The sequence below is a fragment of the Rattus norvegicus genome, chromosome 2 (genome assembly GCF_036323735.1).
Source record: "Rattus norvegicus strain BN/NHsdMcwi chromosome 2, GRCr8, whole genome shotgun sequence".
In the NCBI taxonomy this organism is placed as follows: domain Eukaryota; kingdom Metazoa; phylum Chordata; class Mammalia; order Rodentia; family Muridae; genus Rattus; species Rattus norvegicus.
The window spans coordinates 133,125,700-133,147,222 of NC_086020.1; the positions used below are offsets into that span (position 1 = coordinate 133,125,700).

Below are 21,523 nucleotides of genomic sequence, written 5' to 3' on the forward strand. Positions count from 1 at the left end.
ACTGACATACTTAGAACTACACTTACAGCAGATTAGCTCATAGTGTCCAATCATATATAATAAAAACAGGGGGAACCAAAGTATTAATAAGAGGAGCTATGGAGGCAAATTTTGAAGCAGAGACTAAAGGAATGACCATTCAGAGCCAACACTAACTGGGGATCCAGCCCAGATATATACACGTACCAAATCCAGACAGTATTGCTGATGTCTAGAAGAACATGCTGACAGAAGCCTGATACAGCTGTCTCTTGAGAGGCTCTGCCATAGCATGACAAATACAGAGGCAGAGGCTCGCAGCCATCCTCCGAACCAAGAAAGGGGTCTGGAGCAGTTATAGAAAGGATTGAAGGAGCTAAAGAAGTTTACAACCCCATAAGAATAAGAGTACCAACCAACCAGAGCTCACAGAGATTAACCACTACCCAAAGTGTACACAGGGATAGACCTATGGCTCCAGCTGCATATGTAGAACAGGATAGTCTTGTGGGGCAGCACAGGGAGGAGAAACCCTTGGTCCTGCCACAGATGGACTCCCAGTGTAGAGGAATATCAACACAGGGAGATGTGAAGGGGTGGGTGGGTGGGTGGTTGTGGAAGGGGATAACATTGAAAATGTAAATAAAAAAATCTAATGAAAATATAAATGTAAAAAATGAAAATGTCCCCACTGGATTTCCAGTGTTGAAATGGATAAAATGGTTGTATGTAAACTTCCATATGCTTATCAGAAGACTTTGTGCCATGACAAGTGATTTAGATTTCAAATGTACATAATGTGAGTTAGGAAAATCCAGCTTATAACTCTGAAACAGAATAAACTGAATGTGACACTAAAAAGTCTGAGACTATGGGATTTGTAATAAATTTCTTTAAAGTTTATTTCAGGAGTAATTTCAAGTTGACTCACTGAGTACAGATCTCTTGTACTGAGTTCAGTTCCTAGCAATGATATGAAGAAAGTAACTGTCTCCCTTGAGTTGTGCTGTGACCTCCACATGTCCTATGAGCACAGGTATGATTCCATGCTCATTTTTCCAAATAAATACATAGAAATTAAATAGAGTAAAATACAGTTTTCAGTATTTCAACTTCTCAAATTACTCCAAAATTTGAAATTAGGTAATTTGTAAAAACATAACAAAATGCAAAATTGACACAAGTGAAGGCAGAGCAAGAGGGGAAGGAATGGAGGGGATAAATAACTTCATCATAAGTTATATATTCAAAATGGTATGCAAAGTAAACAGTTTAGTTCAGCAGTATAGAAAACAATACTAAGGTAGAAAATTCAATGCCTAGAGAAAAATGTATAATAACTGTCATTTGGGGCTTTCAATTAGTGAGGATATCTGCCTATATAACAGTGTGGTCTAACATTTTTGATATTATTGAAAAAATATGAATATTAAGGTTGTCTTTAATTTTCCCTCCTTTGTTGTTTTCAAATGTTAATGTAAAATTAACATATTATGATGAGGTCTAAGAATAACAAAGTATAATAAACAATTATATTGTTTAAAATATATTGGTGTTTGAATATTTTCAATTTATTTTTGGCCATTCATGTTTTGTGTTTAGTAAGATAATTAATCAAAATTGCCAGTTTTTAACTTTACAATTTGGTATTTTTAGCTATAACATTTTGTTCGATATTCAGGTATACATTTTTCTTCGGATAAACTACTTCAAGTTCTTTATTCTGAACTTCATTTTTTTTTATTTTCTCCATATTGTCTTTTGAAAGAAAATAATTTAATTTTGATGATGCCTGATTTTATAAGTTCTATTATCACTTTTTATATAGAATTTAAGAAATAGTGTTTATGAAAAAAATCAGCAAGATAGAACATCTATCTAGGTAAACAACACCTTTTAGTATTATATTATGTTAGCATTTATGCTTAAGGATACGATAATTCTATGGATGGACTTGAGAATATCATCTTGAGTGTGGTAACCCAGTCCCAAAAGGACATACACCCCTTGCAAATGGGTATTAGCCATAAAATACAGGCTACCCATGCTACACTCCACACACCCAAAGTGCTGGACAGGAAGGAAGGCAAAAGCAAGCATGCTTGAGCCTGGGTTGAAAGGGGGAATGGAATGGCAGGGGAAGGCAGATGGTGCGAGAGAGCTGGGTTGGAGCAAGAAACAGGAGAGGAGTATGGAATTCTGGTTGGCTATTGGGAGTGGCATGGGGATGCTTGAACACCCAAGAAAGTAAAGAAAAATCTGCAACAAAGGTGGGGATGTGAGGTTGCCTACCATCGATGTGTGGGGCTTGATGTTCAATTTAAGATTTAGTAATGTTTCTTTGACAAATGTAGCAATCCCGTGTATTTTGGACAGAGATGTTCAGAATTACTGTTGATAGGTTTTTCCTTTGACGAGGATGAAGGAACCTGTGTCTTTTGTTTAATTTTAGTTGAATGTCTCTTTTATTAGATGTTAGAGTGGCTACTGTAATTGGCTTCATGGGTCCATTATCTGAGAACTCTAGTATTTTCTGCATGACTGGATTTGTGGATAGATACTTTTTAATTTGAGATTTGTCTTGGATATCTTTTTTTTCTATCTGTGTAATTGAGAGTTTTCCTAGGAATAGTAGTCTAGGTTAATATCTGTGATGTTTAGAGTTAGCAATATGTTTGTCCAGGCTCTTCCCGGTTTAGAGACTCTGTTGAGATATCATTTTTAAGTCTGATAGGTCTACCTTTGTATGTTGTATGGTCTTTTCCTTTGCCACTTTTAACATTCTTTGTTGTCTCTTATTTTTAACTGATAGCCTTTGAAGTTCATTTCCATTGAGAGTACATCAGTAAATTTTACTCCTTGGTTCACTTCAATGGTTTCATTATTGAAGAGAGAAAAATTAATTTATATTCATGTATTACTTTAAATAATTGTTATATTATGAAAATATAACCTTATCTAAAACTGGAAAGGAAGTCTCCCATACAATTATTTGTTACTGAACTGGTATTAGAATGTGGAGCTGATAATAGAATTTCAGTTTAAAGTGATCCATTAGGACATGAATATTTAAAAAATTCTTTCAATTTGTCTATCTTCATATAGTAAACATAACAACAAAAAAACTGAATAAAGAACACTCACATATAACACATAAGATCTCAGGTCCCATTCTTGATTTTTGTGAGACAGTCAGTAATTTCACTCAAAAGGTACTACTCACCTTGATTACATGTATGTTCTTACTAAGACCTTGATCTATGAATCCTGCTATCATATATTATTATAATTAAACAGCATAGTCTTAGAATTACATTTGAAAACTGCACAATTAGTTACATTTCAAAGCAAAAGAGAAGTTAAGTATTAAAAGAGATGTGTTTAACATATTAACTACCAAAACTCCTTCAGTTGCTGTCAGTACATTTACCTGAAAAATAAATACATATCAACTTTTAGGAAAATAACTATATAGTAAAACAATGAGGTTTTTGAATGTTAAAGAAGTTTCTACAGTATAGAATACATTGGAATTATGGGATTAAATTTATAACATAAATAAAACACCTTTTAAAATATTTAATATTTAAATTGGATACACATATAAATTAAAATTATGTAGATATGATAAATATAATCAATAACACAAAATAGTTACAAGATTTTGGGTATTTAAAGTACATGTACAGGTATCAACAATTTGTCATATATAAATATTCAGTTGAGAACTTACAAGGATTTCTATTAAATCCTAAAGTAGACATTCCTTAGTTTTATTCTGTAAATTTAAGTTAATGTAAATTGTAATAAAGATATGACATAGTCGAGTACTATGTCTCAAACATAGGTTTTAAGTATATGTTTTCTTTTTTTCATGATAGGTTTATCTTCATATATGAAGATACACAAATTGAAAGAATTTTTTAAATTATAACAATAATTTAACGTTAATGCATTTTAAGGTGATTTGTCTGCTTTTCTTTATGCCAAGGAATACAAGTCAAAGAATTCCTCAGATTTACTGTAACTGTGCCAATGACTAGTTCTTCTAGGCATGGCCTACTGCAGGGCTGGGAGCTCCTACCTATTCATCCATTTGGCCCATACTAAAATGCAAGAAGGAATTCATACCTCAACTTTGCCAAAATATTTCCCACTGCCAAGTCTACTTAGTCATGATGCTGGAAAAAGCAAACAGTGCTTTTGGAAGACATGATACAGAATATGCTCTATTTTCTGGTGTGTATGCTCATACTTCTCATAAGAAGAAAAGTGTGTGTGAGAGAGAAAAGATGTAAGAAGTGAGGTTTACATGTGGAGTTTAATTTCCAAGGATTTTAATAATCTATTATATGTAGCAGATACCCAGAGAGACTCTCTGAACACTAGTGAGGAAAACAAATATAAACTATAGTACGTTGTGTTTTTCAAAACTTTTTAATACATAGTAAGCTTGAATAGAAAGTGACTTCCCATTGAAAAATGTAAAAAAGTGGAAGCAATCCTTCCTAAGCATTTTAGAAACCCCAGCTGAGAGTGGTTTGTGAAACTAGAGTAGTTCTGCTGAAAGCTTTCTCCACAGTGCTCAGAAGTGAGATCCAGGACACTTATGACAAGCTGTATAGGTGCTCAACTGAGGAGACTAAAACATGAGTGGGGAGCATTAATTTATCTAGCAAGCCCATTCTTCACTGCAAAGCAGACACACTGAGCTTCCTGTGATATTCCAAACATATTGTAATTTATAGATCTATCTACTCTCTTCCCTTGCCTGAAATTCTGTTCTAATCTATCGATTACAGTTTACTTCCTTTCATTTTGCTCATAGTTCTGCTTCACAAATAGTTGTCAACTCTTTTCTCTGTATAATAGCTTGAACTGCATCACTATCCATTCCTATGTGAATGAGAACTCTTTAAAATGAAGCGGTACCTTCACAGACTAACTGATTAGAATTTCACGACAGGGGAGAGTGCAATGTTGCATGCCAGAGCCCAATTAACTTACCTTGGGGTAAGTTCTGGTTCTCCTAAATAACCATTCCCTGCTAACTATATTTGGGAACTAACACCCTGTGATTAACAGATAGAAAGCTTCTGTGAACTTATTAACTTAGCAGACCACTAGCTTTTATGAAAGGAAATCTAAGAATGTCATCAGATGAGTTTTCCCCTTATAAAATTCCTCCTGCCATCTTCATATAGCTGTTTCTCTCATATACACAGTAATGTGTATTTTAGGACTCTATGTGTCCTGTAAATGTTTGAAACTACTTTTATATAGAAACATTGAATGTACAGTAAACCAAATCTGTGTTCCCGGCTTATGGTCACTCAAAATGGATAAAAATTACTGTAATTTATTGCCTTTAAGATGAGAGAAGATAAGGTAAAGCACAAGAAACCCAGTGGAAGAGGAGAATGAAAGATTGTAGGAGCCACAAGGCACAAGAATATCATGAGAACACAGCCCACAGAGTCATTAACCAGGGTAGGAGAGGCTCAGACAGACTCAAGTGGCAGTCAGGGAGCCTGCGTGGGTATTCACTGGGTCCCCCACATACAACTGTGCTTGGATAGCTTGAGTATTTAGAGGGCTCCTAACAGAGGAAGTAGGGTAATCTAAGTTTAACCTGCTCTTGGGATGATTTTCCTTCTATTCAGTTGCCTCGTCCAGATTTGATATGGAAGCTTGTACCGATTCTTTTATTTTTTCATTTAGTAAACACCAATATTTATTTAATATGCATTTTTTCTTTTCTCTACATCTTTATTAAATTGGGTATTTCTTTTTTTCATCTTCATTAACTTGGTTATTCCTTATTTACATTTTGATTGTTATTCCCTCTCCTGATTTCTAGGCCAACATCCACCTAACCCCTCCACCTCCCCTTCTCTATGGTTATTCCCCTCCCCTTCCTCCCCCCCATTACCGCCCTCGCCCAAAAAATCACGTTCACTGGGGGTTCAGTCTTAGCAGGACCCAGGGCTTCCCCTTCCACTGGTGCTCTTACTAGGCTGTTCATTGCTACCTATGCGGTTGGAGCCCAGGGTTAGTCCATGTATAGTCTTGGGGAAGTGGCTAAGTCCCTGGAAGCTCTGGTTGCTAGGCATTGTTGTTCATATCGAGTCTCGAGCCCCTTCAAGCACTTCCAGTCCTTTCTCTGTTTCCTTCAATGGGGATCCTGTTCTCAGTTCAGTGGTTTGCTGCTGGCATTCGCCTCTGTATTTGCTGTACTCTGGCTGTGTCTCTCAGGAGAGATCTACATCCGGTTCCTGTAGGCCTTCCTTTCTTTGCTTCATCCTTCTTATCTAGTTTGGTAGCTGTATATGAATGGGCCACATGTGGGGCAGGCTCTGGATAGGCGTTCCTTCTGCCTCTGTTCTAAACTTTGCCTCCCTATTCCCTGCCAAGGGTATTCTTGTTCCCTTTTAAAAAGAGTGAAGCATTCGCATTTTGGTCATCCTTCTTGAGTTTCATGTGTTCTATGCATCTAGGGTAATTCAAGCATTTGCGTTAATAGCCACTTATCAATGAGTGCATACCATGTATGTTTTTCTGTGATTGGGTTACCTCACTCAGGATCATATTTTCCAGTTCCAACCATTTGCCTACAAATTTCATAAAGTCATTGTTTTTGGTAGCTGAGTAATATTCCATTGTGTAGATGTACCACATTTTCTGTATCCATTCCTCTGTTGAAGGGCATCAGGGTTCTTTCCAGCTTCTGGCTATTATAAATAAGGCTGCTATGAACATAGTGGAGCATGTATCTTTGTTATATGTTGGGGCATCTTTTGGGTATATGCCCAAGAGAGCTATAGCTGGATCCTCAGGTAGTTCAATGTCCACTTTTCTGAGGAACCTCCAGACTGATTTCCAGAATGGTTGTACCACTCTCCAATCCCACAAACAATGGAGGAGTGTTCCTCTTTCTCCACATCCTCGCCAGCATCTGCTGTCACCTGAGTTTTTGATCTTAGCCATTCTCACTGGTGTGAGGTGGAAACTCAGTGTTGTTTTGATTTGCATTTCCCTTATGACTAAAGATGTTGAACAAATCTTTAGGTGTTTCTCAGCCGTTAGGCATTCCTCAGCTGTGAATTCTTTGTTTAACCCTGAAACCCATTTTTAATAGGGTTATTTGTCTCTCTGTGGTCTAAGTTCTTGAGTTCTTTGTATATTTTGGATATAAACCCTTTATCAGTTGTGGGATTGGTAAAGATCTTTTCCCAATCTGTTGGTTGCCGTTTTGTCCTAACAACAGTGTTCTTTGCTTGTACCTATTCTTAATGCATCTTGTAATGTCATGTTTGGTTGATATCACCAGGTGGCATTCTATTTAATGAGAGGAAGGGTGAATCTGAGAGAGGAGAGTCACGGGAAAACACATGCCATGGAATCAGTGGAAGCACAGAAAACTGTGAATGAGATTTATTTTATACATAAGGAAAAATGAGAGTCGTGGTTTTGCATTGACCATAATAAAGCATCCACCATCTGATTCAGGATGTATAGGACCTTTCTTATCAAATACTTGTCTTCTAAAGAAAAAGTCTATCCATTTAGAATCTGATCCTGAAACTACGTAAGTTTTATTGTATAAAATACTCAACATAAATTTATACCTGATAATAAGTTATTCATAAATGCTGGTCAAGGGACTAAAATGCCTGTTGCATAGAATGACTTATCTGATTTAATGGAAACAACTTCAATTTAATGAGCTTTCTCTCTAAGGATTAGTTTAAGCACACTAATTTATCATGTTTATTCTTTTTCCTCTGTTTGAATGAGTGGATATTACCCAAACCATCTTTTTCATTTATCTAAACAGCACATTAAGTTTTCAGAAATATATTTATCTAAAACAACAGACTTATATATTCAAATATCTCTTAATGTAGTTTATAATCTTTCAATTATTGTTAAAAATAATAGTCTAAAATAATTGCTTAAGTAGGACTCCAAGTATTGGTCAAGAATTCCCACTTATTATAACTTTCCTCCTGTTATATTTCCTTTAGACATTTTATATCCTTAAGATTTTTGTTTCCTCTCATGTTTCTGATGTTATTACTCTGGGAACTTTTCTCGGATGTATTTTCTAATAATTAAAATACTTTTACTTGTAGGAACACCCACTGGGTTTATTAGTTGGTTACTAGCTTGATATTCTTAAGCTTCTCACTTATAAAGTCATGATTATCTTCCAAAATTATAAATGAGAAAACATATTCCAATATAAGGAGAGACAAATGTATATTTCATAACTACAGTACAAGGATATCAATGTCTGTGTCATTAGGACAAAAGTGATTTTTGCAGATCAATAGCTGTGTAAATTTCTACCATATTAATTTAATCTTGAATGCACAGCTCTTTTTTTGACAGTATCTACAATATTACAAAGTAATTTCTTTCTATCTTGGTCACAACTCTTCTTTCTACTATGGTATCTCAGATTTAGCACAGTGATACTGTTCATTTGTTTACAGAGATGTTGATGTAAATGATACTAGATGCTAGAAAGTATTTTAGATAACTTGATGCTGGATAAAATGGTTAAGATTAAGTGCAAATGTTTCTTTGATTTTGATCTGTATTCTCTCTGGAACTTTATGTCAAGTATTTACTTCATCATTTTGTTGAATTTCTTCTCTCTGAACTGGACCAACATAACTTAAAATATCTCTTTCCAACCAGAGACCTCCTACATATGATAAATTTCATCACAGTAGCTGGAAATAAAATTAGCTCAAACAAATAATTAGCTTTCACTAAAACATTCTGAGAAAGAAATCAGGCAAAGAACACCTATCACAATAGCCAAAATAATATTAAATATCTTGGTATAACTCTAATCAAACAAGTGAAATATCTGTATGACAAAAATTTCAAATCCCTGAAGAAAGAAATCAAAGAAGATCCCTGAAGATAGAAAGATCTCCCATGCTCATGGATAGTTAGGATGAACATAGTGAAAATGGTTATCTTACCAAAAGTAATATATTAATTTAATGTAATCCCCCTCAAAATTCCAAGACAATTCTTCAGAGACTTGGGGTGAATAATTAACAACTTATATATGGAAAGACAAAACACATGGGATAGCAAAAAGAAATCTCAGCAACACAAAAACTTTGGGGGAATCACCATCTCTGACCACAATCTATAATATATAGCCATAGTAATAAAAACAGCATGATATGTATTGGTACAGAGACAGACAGAGTGATAAAATGGAACTGAAGACCTGTAAATAAAACCACATCCTTATGCACATTTGACCATTGACACAGAGGTCAAAAATATACAGTGGAAAAAAAAGGCACCTTCTATAAATAGGGCAGGTCTAACTGGCAGTTTATTTGTATAAAAATGAAAATAAATCTATACTTGTTACCTTGCACAAACCTGAAGTCCAAGAGAATCAATGACCTCAACAAAAAACAGATACACTGAATCTAATAGACTAGAAAGTGGGAAAGAATCTCAAAATCATTGGCACAGGAGGAAATTTTCGGGCCAACACTAAAGGCTTGTGTTCTAATATCAACAATCAACAAATGGGAATATCATGAATCTGAAAACTTTCGGTATAGCAAAAAACACTATCAATAGACATATTGGCAACACACATATTGAAAAAGAATCATCACTAAGCCTTTATCAGACAAGGGGATAATATCTAAACTACCTAAAACACTTAAGAAACTGACCTTCAAAAAAGACAAAGAATGATGTATAAAACTTCTCTAGAGTCACAAAACTTATGGGTATACTTATATATAGTAAGAGAATTTTTGATGACTTAATTCTGTACTCCAACTCCTCGCCAATGATCAGCAGCAGTGGCGCAGTCCCACAAGGCAGGCAGGCGAAGAGAAAGAGTCTTCCTTCTTCCAATGACCTTATGTATGTCTCCAGCAGGAGGTGTGTCTGCAGATCAAAGGTATGTACCACCATTATACCTGGATCAGAGACTTGCTTTGTGCCAGATGATCTTGAACGCAGAGATCTCCTTTCCTTAGTCTCCTGGGACTCATAGCCACAATGCCACAAGTTCTTCATGCCAAGATTCAGGTCAGAAACTTTTATATCTTAGCCTCAAGATCAGGATCAAAGCTGAGCCTTCCATTGTGGATTGTAGTTTATTCCAGATATAGTCAAATTGACAACTAGGAATCGCCACTACAATTCCCTTGTAAATGTGACATAAATAATATCTCATGTTCAGATGAAACAATAACACTGTCTCAAATATGCCTAATGTGGTATAACTATTGCTCCTACAATTGCAAACATATTTGTAAATTTACAATGGTGCACTATCCCTTGGCAACATCCATTTACTATCAAAATTTAAATGCTAGTAGATGTTAAAGAAATTGGAAGGAAGAAAAATGTGTTCTTAACAAAATAAACAGAAGCATACCTATTACTTTTTAAATTTTTAATATTTATTTAGTATATATTCTTTTTTAAATTTCAAAGATTATTCCCATTCCCGGTTTCCTGTCGATAAGCTACCATACCATTCTTCCTTCCCCATAAGGGTGTTCCCTCACATTCACCGACCCTCAACACACTGTACTGGGGGTCCACCTTTGGCAGGAACAAGGGCTACCCCTACCACTGGTGCCACAACCGGGCTATTATCTGCTACATATGCAGTTTGAGCCCTGGATAGGCTCATTGATGAACGTGGGATGTTGAAATCACTGACTATCATCCTGTGAGGTGCAATGTGTTCTTTGAGCTTTAAGGTTTCTTTTAGGAATGTAGGTGTCCTTACATTTGGAGCATAGATACGTAGGATTGAGAGTTCATCTGGGTGGATTTTTCGTTGATGGATATAAAGTATCCTTGCCTAACTTATTTGATGACCTTTGGTTGAAAGCCAGTTATATTCAGTATTAGAATGGCAACTCCAGACTGTTTCTTCAGAACAATTCCTTGGAAAGTTGTTTTCCAGCCTTTTACTCTGAGGTAGTGTCTGCCTTTATCACTGAGGTGTGTTTCCTTTATGCAGCAAAATGCTGGGTCCCCTTTACATATCCATTCTGTTAATCTATGTATTTTATTGGGGAATTGAGTCTGTTGATATTGAGAGCTATTAAGGAATACTGATTGCCACTTCCTATTATTTTCATTGTTAGATGCGGAATCATGTTTGTGTTTCTCTTTTGGTTTTATTACAATGAGATTATAATCTTGCTTTTTGTATGGCAAAGTTTCTCTCCTTATGTTGGAGTTTTCCATCTATTATCCTTTTTAGGGCTGGAATTGTAGAAAGATTTTGTAAAAATTTGGTTTTGTAATGTAATATCTTGGTTTCTCCCTGAATGTTAGTTTGAGAGTTTTGTTGCATACAGTAGCATGGGTTGGAATTTGTGTTCTCTTAGGGTCTGTATGACATCTGTCCAAGTCTGTTTCATAGTCTCTGGCAAGACATCTTTTGTAATTCTTATAGGTCTGCTTATAAGTCACTTAACCTTTTTTCCTTACTGCTTTTAATATTCTTTCTTTATTTTGTGCTTTTTGGTGATTTTACTATTATGTGACAGGAGGAATTTCTCTTCTGATCCAATCTATTTGGAGTTTTGTATGCTTCTTACATGTTTATGGTCATGCCTTTCTTAGGTTAGGGAAGTTTTCTTCTATAATTTTGTTGAATATATTATTGGCCCTTCAAGTTGGGAGTATTTATTCTCTTCTTTTTTTCTTTTTTTAAAAAGATTTAATTATTTTATTTTTGTGAGTATGTTGTCACTATCTTATGACACACCAGAAGAGGGCGTTGGATCCCATTACAGATGCTTGTGAGCCACCATGTGGTGGCTGGGACTTGAACTCAGGAACTATGGAAGAGCAGTCCGTGCTCTTAACCTCTGAGCCATCTCTCCAGGCCTTCACTCCCTTCCATACCTATTATCCTTACGTTTGATCTTCTCTTTATGTCCTGGATTTCCTGGATGTTTTTGGCAAACAGCTATTTGCTATTTACATTATCTTTGACAGTTGTATTGATGTATTCCTTGGTACCTTCTTCCCCTGAGATTCTCCCTTCTATCACTTGCATTCTGTTGGTGATGCTTGTCTATCTGACTCCTGGTCTCTTTAGGTTTTCTATCTTCAAGGTTGTCTCTCTTTGTGGTTTCTTTATTGTTTCAATTTCCATTTTTAAATCATGGGTTATTTTTTCAAATCCTTTGCCAGTTTGGTTGTATTTTCCTATCATTCTTTCATGAATTTTTGTATATTTTCTTTAAGCGTTTCTACTTCTTTATTTGTGTTGTCCTGCATTTCTTTAAGGGAATTATTTACGTCTCTCTTAAAGTCTTCCATCATTATCATAAAATGTGATTTTAAATCTAAATCTTGCTTTCCTGGTGTGTTTGGATATTCAGTACTTTCTTTGGTTGGAAAACTATGCTCTGATGATGCCAAGTAGTCTTGGTTTCTGTTGCTTAGGATCCTATGCTTGCCTCTTGCCATCCGGTTTTCTCTGGTGTTAGCTTCTCTTGCTGTCTCTGACAGTGGCTTGACCCTCCTGTAGGCCTCTGTGTTAGCACTCCTGTAGAACTGTTTTCCTGTCTTCTTTCTGCCCTTTCTGGGAATAGGTGCTCTGCTCTCAGGTGTGTAGGCATTCCTTGTGATTGTCTTTCAGCTCTTGGGACAGGCATGAATTAGGTGTGTATTGCCCCTGACTACTCTTTATCCCTTGCACCCAGGGGGAACAGCTGGCACTAGGCACTTCCTTCTTGGGTCAGGAATGTGGGCAGAGGATTGTCTCCTTAGATTTCTCAGGAATGTCTGCACCTCTGAAGGTCCAGCTCTCTCCACCACAGGATTTGGGTGCAGGGAACTGTTTGACTGTTTCAGTTGAGTTCAGCTATGGGTGCAGGCCAGAATAGTACTGGTAGGAAGTAGTTGACTGTTCCTATAATCCTGAGTTCAGAAGCACTATGCAGTTTCCATTGGACCAGTGATGTGGCTAGAGGTGGGCAGAAGTGTCAGTCTGTCCTGCCGTCTGCAGCTCTGTATGTGCTACTCTCATCCCCATGGTTTTTGGGTGCAGGGTCTGTAAGTTCTGATCTTTTTCCTAGTTGTTCTAACTCCAGGACTGTCTCCCTTTGTGATTTCTTTATTGTTGCTATTTAGATTTTTAGATCTTGGATGGTTTTATTAAATTCTTTATCTTGTTTGCTGGTGCTTTCCTGTAATTCTCTAAGGGACTTGTGTGTTTCCTCTTTAAGGGCTTCTACTATTGCTTACAGGTGTTCTCCAGTATATCTTTAAGGCAGATATTTATGTTTGTACTCAATTCCTCTATCATCATCATGAGACGGGATTTTTAAATTCAATTCTTGCTTTTTTGTGATTGGGTATTTAGAATTTTCTTTCTTTTATTTTTATCGAATATTTTTTACTTACATTTCAACAATTATTCCCTTTCCTGGGTCCCTGTCCATAAGCCACCTATCTTACCTCCCATCCCCTTCTTCTATTAGGGTGCTCTCCCTCCCCAGCTACCCTCTTATCTCCCCCCTAACATTCACCTTCACTGGGGGGGGGGGAGAGTTCAGCCTTGGCAGGACCAAGGTCTTCTCCTCCCATTGGTGTCCAACAAGTCCATTTTCTGGTACATATGAAGCTGGAGCCATGGGCCTGTTCATGTGTAGTCTTTAAGTAAAGAATTAGTCCCTGGGAGCTCTGGTTTATTGGAATTGTTGTTATAGGGTTTCCTAGCCCCTTCAGCTGCCTCAACCCTTTCTCTAATTCCTCCAAAACGGATCCTTTTCTCACTCCAATGTTTGGCGTCTAGCATTAAGCTCTGTATTTGACCGGTTTCAGCTGAGCCTCTCAGAAGAAAGCTATACCAGCCTCTTCTCAGCATGCATTCTTGGATATATATATATATATATATATATATATATATATATATACACACAAAAAAAAAAAAAAACACACACACATATACATGGGTTATATACCCAGGTGGAGCAGGATTTGAATGGGGAGCCTTCAGTCTCTGCTACAAATTTTGGTTCCATATCCCATCCTGTGAATATTTTTGATCTCAAGTTTAAGAAGTACTAAAGCATCTGTACTTTGTCGTTCTTCTTCTTGAGCTTCCTGTGGTCTGTGGATTATATCTTGGGTAATTTGAAATTTTCAGATATTATCAATTTATCAGTGAGTACAAACCATGTGTGATTTTTGGTGATTTGGTTACGTTGCCCAGGATGATATTTTCTAGTTGCATCCATTTGCCTATGAATTTCATGGAGTCATTGTTTATGAGTGCTGAATATTACTAAATTGTTTAGATGTTCCACATTTTCTATATACATTTCACTGTTGAAGGGAATCTAGTTTCTTTCTTGTTTTGGCACTTATACCTAAGGCTGCTATGAACATAGTGGAGCATGTGTCCTTGTTGTATGTTAGAGCATCATTTCAGGCACATACCCAAAAGGGGTATAGCTGGGTATTCAGTTAATACAATATCCAATTTTCTGAGGAAACTCTAGATTGATTTCCAGAGTGGCTGTACCAGCTTGCAATCCCACCAATAACAGAGGAGTGCTCCTCTATCTCCACATCTTTTGTCTCCTGGATTTTTGATCTTAGTCCTTCTAATTGATGTGTGGAGGAATCACATGGTTGTTTTGATTTGCATTAACCTGATGACTAAAAATATTGAACATTTCTTTGGGTGCTTCTCAGCCATTTGATACTCCTCAGCTGAAAATGTTTTACTTAGCTCTCTATGTCATTTTTTAATAGGATTATTTGGCTCTCTAGAGTCTAACTTCTTAGATTCTTTGGATATTTTTGATATTAGTGCTCTTTAAAATATAGGATTGGTAAAGATATTTTTCCAATCTCTTGGCTGCCATTTTGTCCTAATGACTGTGTCCTTTGCCGTACATTAGCTTTGCAGTTTCCCGATGTCCCATTTGTAGATTCTTGACCTTAGAGCATAAGTCACTTTTTTGTTTAGGAAATTTTCTCCAGTGCCTATGTGCTTGAGGCTCTTCCCCACTTTTTCTTCTATTAGTTTGAGTGTATCTGGTTTTATGTGGAGGTCCTTGATGCACTTAGACTTAAGCTTTGTACAGGGCTATAAAACTGTATTGATTTGTGTTGGGGATTTAGCTCAGTGTTAGAGCGCTTGCCTAGCAAGTGCAAGGCCCTGGGTTCGGTCCCCAGCTCTGAAAAAAAAAAGAAAACAAAAGAAAAAAGAGAAAAAAGTATCAATTTTTCATTCTTCTACATGCTGACCTCCAGTTGAACCAGCACCATTTGTTGTTCTACAGGATGGTTTTTGCTCCTTTGTCAAAGATCAAGTGACCATAGGTTCAATTCTGGGTATTTAACTATATTCCACTGATCTACATACCTGTCTCTGTAAAGTAATATGTAGTTTTTATCGCTATTGCTCTGAAATATTGCTTCAGGTCAGAGATGGTGATTCTCCCAGAAGTTTTTTTTTTTTTTTAATTGCTCAGGATCCTTTTAGCTATGCTGGGTCTTTTGGTATTCCAAATGAATTTTCAATTTGTTCTTCCTAACTCTATGAATAATCGAGTTGGAATTTTAATAGGGATTGCATTAAATTGGTAGATTGCTTTTGGCAAAATGGCCACTTTTACTATATTAATTCTGCCAATCCATGAGCATGGGAATTCTTTCCATCTTCTGAGATCATCTTCAAATTCTTTCTTCAGAGACTTGAAGTTCTTCTAATACAGATCTTTCACATGCATTGTTAGAGTCACACTGACGTATTTTATATTATTTGGGACTATTTTGAGGGGCGTTATCTCCTTAATTTCTGTTTCAGCCTGTTTATCCTTTGAGTAGAGGAAGGTTACTGATTTGTTTGATTTAATTTTATACCCAGCCACATTGTTGAAGTTGGTTATCAGGCTTGGTAATTCTCTGGTGAACATATTGGGTCATTTAAGTAAAGCATTATATTATCTAAACATAGTGATATTTTGACTCCTTCCTTTCAAATCTGTATCCCTTTGACCTCCTTTTGTTGTCTGATTGCTCTGTCTAAGACTTTGAGTAGTATATTTGAATAAGTAGGGAGAAAATGGGCAGCCTTGTCTAGTCCCTGGTTTTGGTGGGATTGCTTCAAGTTTCTGTCCATTCATTTTGATGTTGGCTACTGGTTTGCTCTATTGCCTTCATTAGGTTTAGGACTTTTTGTAGTGGGAGAACTGTGTTCTGATGATACCAAGTACCCTTGGTTTCTGTTGCTTCTATTCTTGTGCTTGCCTATTGCCATCTGGTTATCAGTACTGCTACCAGCCCATTGCTGAGTATGACTGGAGCCTGGCTCTCCTATGATCCTGGTTTTGTCAGAACTCCCCAGAGTTCAGCTGTCTCTGTGATTCTGTGATTCTCATATCCTGTGATCCTGAGGTCCTGAGATCCTGGGTATGTAGAGGTCCTTGGAGTCAAGTATTCTCACAGTGTTGCAAGAGTAGGTGAGGAACCAGATCCCTGGGTTTATTTCAGTCAGTGGAGCAACTTGGAATTAACCCATTTCTCTGGCTGGGCAGGGTTCTGTGTTTCCTTGATTACTATGTAGTCCTAGTTATGCTGTGTATTGGGAAAAATGTTATGGCCTCAAATGTAATCTTGAATTTATCAGAGCTCCAGTGGTCCTGGTTGTGTGAGATCTCCTGGCCGTCAAGCTTCCTTTCTGATCCAGGGATCCTGGGATCCTGTGAATTTCAGAGCCTCTGGGAGTAGGGTTCCCTCTGGGTGTTGTAATAGTGGATTCAGAGCCAGCACACCTGGTGAGCTCTGTGTCCAGGATCAGGCCATGTTCAGCTGTTCCACTGGTTCGGCCGGGGTTCCTCTGTCTCTAGATCCCGGGGGATCCTATTCCTCCAGGTGTTGGATTACATGTTTTGGCCTCTCCTGTCATCCTGTTGGTTTCAAAGCACCTTGGAGTCAGGCTTCCTCTGGGTGTTGTGGAACAGGGTGCAGAGCCAGCACACAATGTCTGCTCATTGCCAGTTTATTCACAATATTTAGGAAATGGAAACAGTGTAATTGTTTTTAGACTATTTCTTAGACAAAATTGTGATACACATATACTGTAGAAGTCCATTCAATTGGAAAAACCTGAAACGACACTTGAAAATAAATTGATAGACCTACAAAAAAGCCATTGTTTTAAGTTGGTAAAGTTGGTATCCCAAACACATAATGGCAAATACTGAATATTCCCTCTCATCTATGATTGTTAGCTCCAAATCTTACATGTAAACATAAAAGAAGGAAAACTGGAGAAGTCAAAAAAAAAGAGAGACTATTTCATATGGTGTAGAGATTCTATAGAGGGAAACAGCAAGAGAAGTGATAAGAAGCATAAAAATCATATTTGTCTTTTATTTGCAGAAATTACATATATTATACATAATTATGTATATATATATAATTACACACACACATACTCACATACATAAACAGACACATAGAGAAACTAACAGAAGTTATGAAGCCAATGGATTTAACAGATATTTATATAACATTTCATCCTAACATGAAAGAATATACCTTTTTCTCAGCCCCTCATTGTACCTTCTAGAAAATTGACCATAGAATCAGTCACAAATTAGTCCTCAATAGATACAAGAAGATTGAAATAATCCCATGCATCCTATCAGATAACCACAGAATGAGAATTGTCTTCAATAACAATATAAACAACAGAAATCCCACTTATACATGAAAATGGAACAATATTCTACTCAATGGTGATTTGGACAAGGAAGAAATTAGAAAGAAACTAAAGACTATTTAGAATTTGATGAAAATGAAGACACAACATACCCAAACTTATGGGACACAATGGAAGCAATGCTAAGAGGAATACTAAAAGATTAGAGTGTCTCCAAAAAGAAACTAGAGAGAGCATACACTACCAGGTTGAGAGCACGCCTAAAAGCTCTAGAACAAAAAGAAGCAAATACACACAAGAGCAGTAAAAGGCAGGAAAAAACCTCAAAGTCAGGCCTGAAATCAACAAAGTAGAAACAAAAAGAACTATACAAAGAATCAACAAAACCTGGAACTGGTTCTTTAAGAAAATGAGCAAGATAGATAAACCCTTAACCAGACTAACCAGAGGGCATAGAGAGTGTATCCAAATTTAAAAAAATCATAAATCAAAAGAGAGATAAAACAACAGAATCTGATGAAATTCCAAAAAAAAAATTACTAGATCCTACTACAAAAACCTATATTAAAAAAACTGGAGGGTTGGGGATTTAGCTCAGTGGTAGAGCGCTTGCCTAGGAAGCGCAAGGCCCTGGGTTCGATCCCCAGCTCCGAAAAAAAAAAAAAAGAACCAAAAAAAAAAAAAACTGGAAAATTTGGATGAAATGGACAATTATTCTAGACAGATACCAGGTACCAAAATTAAATTGGGATCAGACAAGCCACCTAAACAGTCCCACAACTCCTAACCTCATAGAAGCAGTCATTAAAAGTGACAGTCAAAAAAAATATCAGGACAACATAAGTTAATGTAGAATTCTATCAGACATTCATAGGAGACCTCATACCAAAACTGTCCAATTATTCCACAAAATAGAAACAGAAGGAGCATTACCCAATTCCTTCTATGAAATCACAATTATGTTTATATGTAAACCACACAAGGACTCAACAAAGAGAACTTTAGACCAATTTCCCTCTTAATATCAATGCAAAAAACTCAATAAAATTCTATCAAACTAAATCCAAGGACACATGAAAATGATCATCCATAATGACTAAGTAGGATTCATTCCATGGATGCAGGGATGGTACAATATAGGGAAATCTATCAACTTTATCTACTATATAAACAAATTCAAAGGAAAAAACAAACATGAACATCTCATTAATTGCTGAGATAACATTTGACAAAATTCAACACCCCTTCATGATAAAAGCCTTGGAAAGATCAGGAATACAAGCCCCATACCTAAACATAGTAAAGGCAATAGACAGCAAACCAGTACCTAACATCAAACTAAGTGGAGAGAGACTTGAAGCAATTTCACTAAAACCAGGGACTAGACAAGGTTTCCCTCTCTCTCACTACTTATTCAATATAGTACTCAAAGTCCTAGCTAGAGCTGTCAGACAACAATATGAGGTCAAAGGGATGCAAGTTGGAAACGAAAAATTCAAAATATTATAATAAACAACTTCAGCAAAGTGCCTGGGTGTAAAATTAACTCAAACAAATCAATAGTCTTCCTCTGCTCAAAGGATAAATAGGCTGGGAAAGAAATTAGGGAAATTACACTCTTCAAAATAGCCACAAATTACATGAATTACTTCTGTGTTACACTAACCAAGCAAGTGAAAGTCTGGATGACAAGAACTTCAAGTCTCTGAAGAAAGAACTGAAGAAGATCGCAGAAGATGGAAAAATCACCCATGCTCATGGATTGAATATAGTAAAAATGGCCATTTTGCCAAAAGCAATCTATAGATTCAATGCAATCCCCATCAAAATCCCAATTCATTGCTTCCTAGAGCTATTAGAAAGAACAATTTTCAAACTCATTTGGAATAAAAAAAGTCCCAAGATAGTGAAAAGTAACCTCAACAATAAAGGAGCTCCTAGGGGAATCACCATCCCTGACCTAATGCAGTATTACAGAGCAATAGTCATGAAAACTAAATTTTATTGGCACATAGACAGCCAGGTAGATCAATGTAATATAACTGAAGACCCAGAAAGGAACCCACACACCTAAGTTCACTTGATCTTTGACAAATGAGCCAAAATCATCCAATGGAAAAAGATAGCATTTTCAACAAATGGTGCTGGTTCAACTGGAGGTCACCATATAGAAGATTGCAAATAAATCCATTCTTATTGCCATATGTAAAGCTCAAGTCCAAGTGGATCAAGGATCTCCACATCAAATCAGATACACTGAAAGTAATAGAAGAAAAAATGGGGAAGGTCTCCGAGGATATGAGTACTGGAAAAATTTCCTGAACAAAAAATCAATGACTTATACTCTAAGATCAAGAATCAATAAACGGGACTTTATTAAACTGCAAAGGTTCTGTAAGGCAAACAAAAACAAACAAACAAACAAACAAACAAACAAAAAACACTGTGATTAGAACTAAATGGCAACCATTAGATTGGGAAAAGATCCTTACCAGTCCTCCATCTGATAGAGGGCTAATATCCAATATATACAAAGAACTCAAGAACTTAGACTCTAAAAATCCAATACCCATACTGGAAATGGGTATAGAGCTAAACAAAATTCTCTGATGAGAAATATTGAATGTCTGAGAAGTACCTAATGAAATGTTCAACTTGAAATTCATAAGCACGTGACAGAAACTAGAAAATATCATACTTAGTGAGATAACTCAATCACAAAAATGCACACATGGTTTATACTCAATGATAACTGGATATTAGCCTCCAAAAAATCCAATTATACAAAATAAAATCCACAGAGTACATGAAGAACAAGAAATAGAACAACCCAAGTGAAAATGCTTCAGTCCTTCTTAAAAGTCGAGACAAAAGTATTCATAGGAGGAGCTATGGAGACAAAGATTGGAGCAGAAACTGAAGGAATGGCCATTCATATCCTGTCCTATAGGATCTAGCCCATACATATACAGTCACAAAAGTAGACAATATTGAAGCCAAGAAGTACATGCAGACAAGAATCTGATGTAGCTGTCACCTGAGAGCCAAAGCATGACAAATACAGAGGCGAATCCTAGCTGTAAACCATTGAACTCAGAAGAGGGTCCCCAATTGAGGAGTTATAGAAAGTATTGAAGGAGGTGAAGTGCCTTGTAACCATATAAGAACAACAATACCAATCAACCCGAGCTCTCAGGGACTAAATCACTACCCAAAAAATACACATGGACAGACTTATGGCTCCATTTACATTTGTAACAGAAAAATGGCCATGTTGGGCACCAACGGGAGGAAAAGATGGTTTTCCTTCTACAGCTGGACCCTGCAGTATAGGGGAATTTCAGGGCAGGGAGATGGTATGGGGTGGGTTGTTTGGGGAAGGGAAAACCCTTATAGAAAAGTGGAGCAAGTGTAAATAACAATATCCAATAAAAAAGTTTATAATTCTCTACCTAAATTATATTTTGATTTTAACATGCTTTATCACCAGAAAATCATCCTGTCTAATCTAGAATATCTTCCTTAATGCTTAACACCTTAAATTGGATTATGAGACTATAACTCTTCTTTAACCTCATCAGAGCTATGAGATTGAGTTAAATATTGCCTGAATATGTAAGTAGCACATATATGTTGCTTCCAAAACTTATATAATTAGTACAAATAGCTAACTGCCTTGACCATGGTCTGTATTTCTTATAAAGTTGGAGCATCTGTCTTTAGCCTTCTGGTCCAGAACAATCTGATAGATATCAAGTGAAGCCAAAATTATGAATGGCTAATTTACCCTGTCTTGGCAGAGCTAAGTGTGGTGAGACAGTAGTGTGT

At 36.5% G+C, this 21,523-nt stretch overlaps 1 protein-coding gene across 4 annotated transcripts in view; it reads left to right on the plus strand.

Moving 5' to 3' along the window:
* The window catches only part of Tgap1l12 (GTPase activating protein testicular GAP1 like 12), a 697,215-nt gene that overhangs the window by 241,110 nt on the left and 434,582 nt on the right, over window positions 1–21,523 (plus strand). The window lies entirely within an intron of this gene.